General features: G+C 41.2%; 1 protein-coding gene across 12 annotated transcripts in view; it reads right to left on the bottom strand.

Moving 5' to 3' along the window:
• The window catches only part of NTNG1 (netrin G1), a 338,223-nt gene extending 330,194 nt beyond the window's left edge, over positions 1 to 8,029 (bottom strand). For 4 of the 12 annotated variants that reach the window (XM_060301818.1, XM_060301851.1, XM_060301864.1 and 1 more), the window contains exon 1: positions 6,584 to 7,803. The gene's annotated coding sequence lies outside the window, so the exon portion shown is untranslated. Of the gene's footprint in view, positions 1 to 6,276; positions 6,395 to 6,583; positions 7,806 to 8,000 lie in introns of those variants that run through there. The other 8 variants (XM_030868862.2, XM_060301871.1, XM_060301840.1 and 5 more) reach the window with 6 other exon arrangements.
• Between the last annotated feature and the right edge of the window lie 2,237 nt (positions 8,030 to 10,266).

A 10,266-nucleotide genomic window follows, 5' to 3' on the forward strand; every position in this document is an offset into this window, starting at 1 on the left:
GCAGCTAGATTAAAACATTTCTCAGATATTGCAGTGCTGGAAAATCTTCCAGGAGTACAATGGGGGAAATGAGCGCTTTTATAACAATGACAAAGAAGTGATAACTACTTCTACGCCTTTTGTCTCTTAGCAAAGAGACCCTAAAAATCTACAAATTCCTTGTACATTTCTTAGCTTTTGTTAACTGGAGTGAAAACCGGCATTGTTGGCAGGAGCCTCTCCCTTTGGATTTGCTCATTATATTGGAAGAATTTAGCATCTTTTGTTTAGTTGCATTTAGTGATAAAGATAACTTGGCTCCCTGAAAAAAAAATTCAAAAATAAAACCAGAGGAGCAAATTTTCCTTTCGTAAGAATTTTCTATTTTCTTATATCTTTTTATAGCTATTACATCTGCATTTGCAGTTACTTTCTGTAACAGAAGAAGAGAATTTGTCCCAAAGGTTAATATTATATGCTGCTTTAAAACTAAAAGCTCTGTAGTAAAACGCACAATTTAAAATGCACATATAAAAAGAGCCGAGGGTGAGTTAACAGGCCATGAAGCAGAATAATATGGCACTAAGAGAAAATAAAAATTACTGTTTAAAAGTACTTCTGGTTAACTGCTAATACAGCCTACATAACTATGAGTATAAATCATTAGTGAGTTTAACTGGCAACTTTTCTCTTTAGAAATCACTGTCTAAATCCAAACAAACTATAATATTTGGAATCCAGGTGTAAGAAAAGCGTATCTGCTTAATTAGTTGGTTTATATTGTCATAGTCCCAATAATTATTTTTTAAATGTAAAATGACAAAAAAGCCTACAGTTTTAGGAAATACCATTATAGACCCTCCAATTCACACTAAGCAGTTTAAATATGGAAGTTCACTATCCTCACAAAATCTTATAAAAGGAATTCACTATATTTAAATAATGTACCATCTTAAAATGAACTAAGCCACAGAGACTATGAAATGCCAACAGATGGCTGAATTGTGTTTCCATAGCAAAGTAATTTATAATAATTGCTTTATGGATACAAGTGCAATTTTCATTATATTCAATTCATAAAATGTTATCATACTGCTGTAATTTGTGATATTTTCTATTAGGAAAAGTGTTGAATATTTGAGTTACTATGAAGCAATAATTAGCAGTTTGTCTAAACATGTATAAACTACAGATTTGAATCTGCCACTTTCTTATAATGTAAAGACTATATAGTGTTGAGTACATTTTGAAATCTAAACCAAAAAAAAAAAATCACAGAGAAGCATGTGTTGTGGCTACTACAGCCTTCTGCTTTTTTCGGATTCATTAGTAATTTAAGTTGATATTTTCAGAAACAGCAGACTTTTGACAATAATCCGAAAAGTATTAAAATAATATAAATTTACATTTTCTATTATAATAAGAACAAACACTTTTGGGGGGGGATGAAGGGGAGGGGAAAGTTGGCCTTATAACTGAAGCAGTGTAAAATCTACTACACCAGAAATTATTAAATTCTTAGTTTCAAATACATAACAACTTACTTATCAAGAACCATACACTCTTGAAGACCTGGAATGAACTGCTTTGAGTTTGAAATGAGTGAGCACTACAAGCTAATTTTTAATATTATTTTTTAAATATGACCTTAAGTATATATTTGAATTCTCTGAGATTAATCATCACATTTTTTAATCAATAAATACTATCCCCCTAATCTATTTATCCTTGGCTACTGTCTTCATCCACCTTTTGCCTCACTTGAATCACAAAATAAAGGATGACCATATATATGTATGTTAAAAATTTGGAAAAATTTCCCACTAGGGAAATGTGTGGGAACCTGTTACTATTTCCTGACACAACAGCAATCCCAGTGTAACGAATTCTCATTAAAGTACACCAGAATTATAATGATCGTCATTACACAGAATTATGGACTACACCATTGATTGAATTTAGAAAGCTGACAAAGAAAAATGCAAAGGAGTGCAACACATTTGAATATTAGGAGGCTGCAGGGCTGTGCGACAGACATTCTTGACAAGAAGCAGCCAATTATAGCTTAAATTTCTGGCACATAACCAGTTGTGATTAACAGTTTTCCATTACATTACAGACATATTATTAATGTATTAAAAATGTCAGGCTTTGGCAAGCACTAATATGGCATGGCTCAGTCAGTCTGCAGAATTTACATTTAATGAGCTCCCATTGACACAGAAAAAGATATTGACCGCAGCGTATTACAGATCAGGAGGAGAGGGTCACTAAGTTGTTCTTTAACGTAATTATTTGATTTCATTCCAACTTTTATGTTTGTAGCATCACTTAGTGCGGATCCTTCACGTTAGGATCTCCTTACTTTTCAGTGCCACATACATTTCAAAGAAAATCCTCTTAATTTAAAGTTAGAAAGAAATTAAATCTGTGAACTTCCATGACACACAATGGAAAAGAAGCCTCTGTCAAAATCAGGAATTTTCTATTAAAGTATAATTATGGAGTTTTCAAAGAAAATAAAATGATTTTAAAATAGGATATTATTTACCCCTTAACCTCTCTTACCTAATGGCACCAGTTCCCATCTGGCTATGCTTTCAACTAGGTTAAAATCACCAATAGCTTCTTAAAAGCTAGGTCATCACAGCAAATAGCCAGGCAAACCAATTATGAGAAGGACAGTCAATGACATATTCGGGGATTTAATATACTAAACCAATCCCTTCTTGCCCATAACTGAACTAATTGCCAAGTAACGTGGGCTTTGAATTTGTCTCAGGTGTTCGTATCGCGTAAATGTGAGCAGCTTCAGAAGAGCTGTGCGCGGCCTCAGTTCTAGTTCTTTACTTTGCGAACCTTGGGAACTCACTGTAATCAAATAGTGCTATCATCTCTACCGGTGCACTAAAGTTTTGGGGAAGTCCTCTTTGATAGAAATACCCATTAATATGCCATGAGTACTCCATAGACCTCTGACTGGTATATAAATTTGCAAAGCCGCTGTGAAAATACAAAGTTACATCATGCCCTCAAGTTGATAGATGTTACTGATCTGGACTAAAATGGGCTATAAAATGGCTTTGCATACAAGGAACATATCTTTTTCCAGGATTCTGTAGCTAATTCCCTTCCACTTTGGGTTAACTTTGCAGAAGGTATTTCACAGGTCCTTTCTTTCATTAGAAAAGAAGCCTCCTAAACATTACATGGAAGTAACAATGATCAAAACTATAGACAATTACATTCCAAAAACAACTGACAATTTCATCAACAGAGAGGAAAATATTGACAGTAAATCCACTAACTCTAGCTGGCTCTCGGCATTTGTTTTACTGTATAATCTCGCTAGGAGGAGAGGTGGTGATAGTAGGCTATTTATTCCATAAACACTCAGCTCTTCAGGGGCACCTGAAATAGACAGCTATTGACTCATTCCTCATAGACATTAAGAATTTTATAAATATGCATGTTTCTGAATGGGAAGGAACAAAAAGAACATTGACTATAATCATATTCCATTGAGTGAAAAATATAAGGGGATAAAGACATATCCATATTCCATAACCTATCAAAATTAGCAGTTTCCAACACTGTCATAACAAGATTGACTAGATGAGATACTTAACATACATTGAATGCTCTTTGCATTTATTTGTTGTGAAGAAAGCATTTTCTAGTCATCTTAATGGGAGATGGGAGTCATCTTAATTTGCTTCTATCCCTTTAACTGTCTTTCAAGATATAAGGAATTTAACATGTACTGCAATATCATTGGCATATTTTACTCATACTTGATTGGGTATTATGAGCAACCGCCTATCATGAGATTCTTAATAAAACCAAATAACACACCTTAGGATTTGGAAGATCTCTGTTTTCACCAAGAGACTAATGATTAGGGAAATTAGATAGCATATATTTTGCAGGATGTTTGGGGATGGGATAATACATAAAAATATTTCAGAATCAGTTAAGTCTAGAATAAATATGCTATTTCATTAATATAGAACAACAAATCTTTCATCGTCATGTAGAGAAGTTCAGAAATCCAAGGTTTCAAATACACATTTGAGAAAATCTACACCCACCTAAAGTTTTGAAACAAAACTCTGGATTCTGAAGATAAAATTATTTTTAAAAGTATGCTAAGTCTTTTACTGACCTATACACACACATTCATACACACATGTTTTTCTGTTAACATACAATTAATTTTCTGAGTTCTATGACATTTTATTTCTTTCCAAGTGACTTGGTGTTTTTGTAACTCTAAAACTCTCTCTTACAAATCCTTACAACAGTTAGAAAGCATATCAACTAAGCATGCAATAGTTTAATTTTTTTTAACATTACTATTTGATGTTTTTTCAGAATAACAACAGAGGCAAAGACAAGTATATGCACCACTTAAATATACAAAAGGAAACAGCAAAATACATTAGCCTTCTCCTAAAAAAACTAACCTGAATCATTTTAGCACACCTACCCAGTGAAAGCTGAGGAAACAAAAATCTCAATAGGAAAAACAGCCTTATGTGCATATAAGATCAACTGTTTTCTTACAAAATGTTAAGATTACCCTTTTAAAATTTCACAATAGGAAGTATCACCAAATTAATAGCCAACTATATGGAATTTTGAATTCCCTCATGTTGGTCTACAGTGGTGAAATAGATCTTATTTCATGGCACCCAGAAAAGGAAAATAGATCCCTTATATATGATAAGCTAGAACAACCTGCTGTGTGAAATACTTGAGACATTGTTTCTTTGCAAGCTGATCCCCATGCAAAGAACCAAATTTCGTCTTCATGAAAAATTGAAAGTTACTTATCTTCCAAAAGAATCTTGAACAATTATGGAGCTGATTTTCCTTTGCCAAAGAGAAAAGGGATGGGGAGCATTTAAGGCAGTCCAAGTTACAGTTCAAAATACTTAATTAATGAAACCTGGGGTTGTTAATGCCCCAAGGTTTTTTTTTTAGAGATGATCTCAAGGACTAGACAAATAAGAAAAACCTTGCCGCTACTGCGAAAAAGAAAATTTCTAGAAAACTTTTTTCTAACAAGCTGAACCATTAAGTGTATTGAATAAATGATTTTATTAGAAGATTCTTCTGTTTTGTTCCCCAATTCTGTAAGATAAGAAAACTTTTAGTATTTTCAGTCATAAAATAGGGCCTTATTTCTAGAGCAAATCTACTGCCAGATACACCATATGTTTAGTGGAATTTTGAATCTTACTCAGAATTTTCCATTCCAAAGATTGACAAACTGTTATGATAATGAGTGGTTCCATTACCATTCCCTGGGAAGACTGGGGGAGGAAGTGGGAAACAAAAGCCTCTACTCTCTGGAAATCTATACCTGATGCGAGAATGGAAACGCTACCTCCAGCTTTTCCAAATAAAGTTGCTTAAAATCTCCGCTAGAAAATTTCCTCCCCTGCCCTGTAAAATGACAACCTCGTGAGTGGATTTCTGGAAAAGATAAAAAGAAAAAAGAAGTCCGAGCGAGGTTACTAAAATAAACAGCAGAGGGCGCAGTTTCTTTTCTTATCTAAGTTTTCCCGTGTCTGAATCACTTAATTGGTTATTTGGGGCCCAATAATATTCAGTATTATTTGTATTATCTATAGATATCCACAGATCCATACAGGAGAGCAATTCAATGTCTCTAGCCGAATCCATCAACCCCTGAGAAAATATTCCACATGAAATTCCTACACCAAGTCTTTCCCTCTTTCAATTTTCCCTTCTCCCCAGCTGCACAACATGGGATAGTAATGCTTTAATCTCGCACCAATAAAGGAGATTAAAAGAAAGGAACTTCAAAAGCTCAGTGTGGCCACCAGCTCCACAGGGCCGGCAAGAGGGCAAGTTTTTTCCCCAAGCAAGGACAACTGGCAAAGCAAGAGAGAAGAAAAAGAAAAAAGAACCCTCCGATGCGTTGTGTGCGGTCAGGTGTCGGGGGTGGGGAGGAGGAGAGCGAGCTGTGTATCTGTGAGTCCAGGCACTGAGTACAACACACACACACGTAACCTGCCCGGGGCGCACACCAGGAAGACTCGTGTATGGGTGTGAGAGTGTGCGGGGTGTGTGTGCGCGCGCGCTGCCTCCACATGGCGCTTCACAAAGTTCCTCGCCCACCCGGAGCCTTCCCTCCCGCCCGTGGATTGCGCGGCGGGCCGGGGGGGCGGGGAGAGGTTCGGGGGGAGGGAGGGAGGAAAGCGGCAGGGAGAGGGGCAAAGGCGGAACGCGCGGGTCGCGGCGGGTGGGGAAGCCGGCGGCACTCACCGTGAGGCCCGTTCGCTAGGCGTCCGGCGGGAACCCAGCCGACGGCGCGGGGCGGCGGCCGGGCCCACCCTGGTGCGCCTCGGGCGGCGGCCTCGGTAGCGGAGCCCCGGGCGGCGCTGGGCGGGCGGCGGCTGTTACGCCGAGCCTCTTCAGAGCGGGCGGAGCGGGAGAGCTAGGCGTGTGGACCCAAGCGCCGCGGCCCCGCCGCCGCACCCCCGGGGTCCAGGTTGCGCCTGGCCGGCGGCGGCAGAGGACCTAGCGGACCCGAAGCCCCGCGCCCGGCCGCCACTACCCGCCGCTTAATTACCTTCGCCCCCGGCCCCGGGGAGTGGTGGGAGCCTCCTGCGCGTAGCCCCCTCTTGGAGCCCTAGCCGAGAGGGGGAATTCCTTCCCGTTGACGTCCTCTTCCGAAATGCAAAAGATCAGTGACTTTGACAGGTAGATGAGGGGGAGGGTATAGGGGCGGGCGGAGAGGAAGAGAAGATGAGAAAGGTGCCTCTCCCTCCAAAAATATAGTGATATTAATAATGAAATCGCAGCCTTCGGGAGGTCTTGCCAGCCCAGTCCTCTGCTTGCCGGCTCTCCTCCGCGCCTCCTCGCGCCACTGCCTCTGCCACTTCTCGCCTTAAACTTTTACTGAGGGATTTTTTTTTCTATTTTTTCTCTATCCTTTTTTTTTTTTTTTTAATTTTTTCAGCTGCAGGACGATTTCCTGATTCCCGGGGATCAGAACCAGCGGCCCGGTGGTTCTACCCCGCTTGGCACAGGTTTCATTTTATTTCAGACGAAGACGTTGAGCTTAGTCAGAAGGGACATAAATCAGGACAATTAGCATTGGCGCCAAGAAGATCTTCTAGTACCAATTTCGTCCGGGCTTCCTTCGCGCATTCCTCCACTCAAGTCAGAAATGTCACTGCACATAGCGTTGATGGTTGCGAGACGCGACGCACCCAAAGTCCATTTGATGAAATATACATGGCCCACGATGCTTCTGGATTGCCGTTCACTGGCTTCCCGACCCCGCCCGCGGCTCCTGGCCGGACCCGGCTCCGAGCCGGCAGCGAGCTCTCTGCAAACTTAGGCGCGAGTACGAATCACAAGAGTGAGCGCAAGGGAGGGCCTGAGAAGAGAAAGAAGCAAGCCGGGGGAAGCTGCAGCCCTTGGAGGGGTGGCATGTACGTTTCACTTAAAACCAGATCTTCTGCAACTGCCAGCAAGTGGAAGGATTGCAAACCTTATACTACTTCGAGACCTGGGCGCTCCGAGCGGTCCTAACTCCGTCCCGCTCGCTGTTGCGGCTGCTGCTCTAGCCGCCGCTGCCGCCGCTCCAGGACCTCGGGGTACCGAGGCTCAGTGACTCCCCTTCACCTCCGCCACATCTAACTTGCCCACACGAGCGCGATTTCTACCAACTCTTCACGTACCTTCCACTCATAACCTCGCCCGTCCCATCCCTCACTCCTGGCTCTCCTCTCGAAAACTGCCCCTAAGCACACCCCTCGCTCCTAGCTGTGATGGCAACGGTGTTTTTCAACCAACAATTCCCCTGCCCAGCCAGCGGCCCCTACAGCGCAAGCCTCAAACCTCCTTATTTAGAAATTCATTCTTCTTCGGAAAGTTGAAGAGAGAGCTGTGTTTTTTCTGGCCTCCTCGCCATTCTGAAGAGAAAGACAAATACCCCCTGCCCCAAGACTTCCTTCCCCAGCAGTGGGGCTCAAACTTACCCGGGATCACTCTCAGCTACACACTAACGTCAAGGAAAAAAAAAAAAAATCCAGACTGATTTACATAGGGAGAGACTTTAATTAAAAAGAAAGACTATTGCAATAGGGAGAAAACTCTGATCTCACAAATCTGCAAGCATCTCAAAATCAAACAGAAACCGGGCTCTTGTATGGTTAGGGGCATAAGCAGTAGGGAAAGTTGGTCAGATGAGAGGGAGTAAACCACGGTGTGACCAGCTGGTTTCAGAAGAAATGTGTCTCTGTGGCCCACCAATTTGGGGGATAAACTGAAAAGAAAGCATGTTCTGTGTTTTAGAATTTGCTTGGATTTGGGGGCAAGTTCAGGGTCCTGTGTGGAGGAGAGAAGTCGAACTCCAGTTTGTTAAAGACAAAGCAGAGGGTAAGAAATGGGCAATTGGGGACACTTGGTCACTCACTGCATGCCTCACAATGGAAGCACTGAGCTAAGAGCAGAGGGGTCATTTTTTTGCCATGACTGGGGGTGGGGGGGGTGGGGGCGCGGGGTGGTGGCAGAAGGTGCATAGGGAAGAAGCTTGTTGAACTGAGCCTGTAACCAGATCCTTCTTGTCCCTAAGCAGCCAGGAAGGAGACAGGGATTCCAGGCACCCTAGACCCTCCAACCTCTGAGAGGCCATGATGAAGCCTTTCTCCCTTGACTCCCTCCACTGCAGGAATCTGTGATTTCCTTGCTTTCCTCCTCTCCACCTCTACATTCAAGCACTGTTATTGAAGAAAGGAGTTACCTGCAGGGATAAACTCCTCAAAGGCATTCTTAGACAGTGGCCATTCCTGGCTCTTCGTCCACTCTCTGCCCATGCTCCTCCAGGGTCAAAATATACTGATTACAGGGAGAGGCCACTCACCACCTAACCCTCCCTCATAGGCTACCAGAGCCTAGTCCCTTCTGAGAAGCCAGTACAACCTGAGAAACAACACCCAAGCAGCCCCCTCACTTCTCAATGGCATCCTGGCCTGAACACTGAGATACAGACAGCTCTCATCCTTACCTCTTCCTCCTGCCCTTTTCTCTCAAGCCAGGAAAACTCCTTTTGAGTTCCCATTCTCAGATTTGTCTGATCTTTTCAGGTGTTTCTCCAGTAAAAAGTAAAGGAAAGAAACCTGTGCAGAGATTAGGAGTCTAGGATATACCAGGATCTTTGTGATATTGGCTCCCAACCTGGAGAAATTTCCCTTTCAGCTGTCAAAGTCTCAGACCTAACCTCCTTCCCCCTCTTCCTATACTATAACTTCCCTCATTCCCAGGTTCCCTTTGACTAGGAAGCAGACATCAGGCCGAAATAAGTCCAATATGTGAACGGGACCCTCTCCAGGTAAGTAACTTCTCCCACTCCAAGAGTGATAGTCTTCCAGAGGTGAATTTTTCTCTCAAACATCTGCTCTGATCTCTTCATACTTAGTAAATCACCAACCAAAGAAGTGGATCTAAACTCTGAGCAGGAAATCTGTATCCCTGAGGAGACTTTTCAATATTAAAACCCCTTCTCCTCCAGATCATGATCCCTCCTCTAGTGGGGATGGGTGGGAAGGACTTTTTCTCCAAAAAACCTCTTTGGGTGGATTTGATATACTTCATCAAACTGAACACCTATGAATTTACATATTAAACCAGCTTTCCTGAACATATCTTTGCACATTTGTTTACATAATACACAACAATCATAAATTTACTTTAGATATTTTCTTGGCATCTTTTCTATCATCCTTTACTTTCTCCACCTATGTGTGTGTGTGTGTGTGTGTGTGTGTGTGTATGTGTACATATATATATATACATATATATATAGATACATATATATATATTTAACTTCCTTTGGAAAGAATGATTTTTCTGTTTTTATTTAAACTTTCAACTCTACTTTTTTCTCTCTCCTTTTAGAGGAGAATTATTTAATCTTTCAGTTCTCTGACTTCAGATCTCTGGCTGGTTTCTTTGCATTCCTCATTCTTCTTCAACTTAGATTTTCATCTATTTGTAATTCTGTTAGGTCTCTAACTCTTGTTCATTTTTCTAGGTTATTAGCTGCTTAAAAACCTTCTTTGTAGAGATTTGGCAGGGTTGTTTAAATACTTGTAACATCAATATGATGAACTGGTAGTAGTAGCATATTTGCAATGTATCTGGTCCAAAAAGATATGTGTCTTTTTATAAATACTGCAAAGTACCTGACATAAAGTAGGTACAAAAGAAATGTTTCTTGCAGGTGCAAATAATTTTTGCCCATTC

This window comes from Globicephala melas, chromosome 1 (genome assembly GCF_963455315.2).
Source record: "Globicephala melas chromosome 1, mGloMel1.2, whole genome shotgun sequence".
In the NCBI taxonomy this organism is placed as follows: Eukaryota; Metazoa; Chordata; class Mammalia; order Artiodactyla; family Delphinidae; genus Globicephala; species Globicephala melas.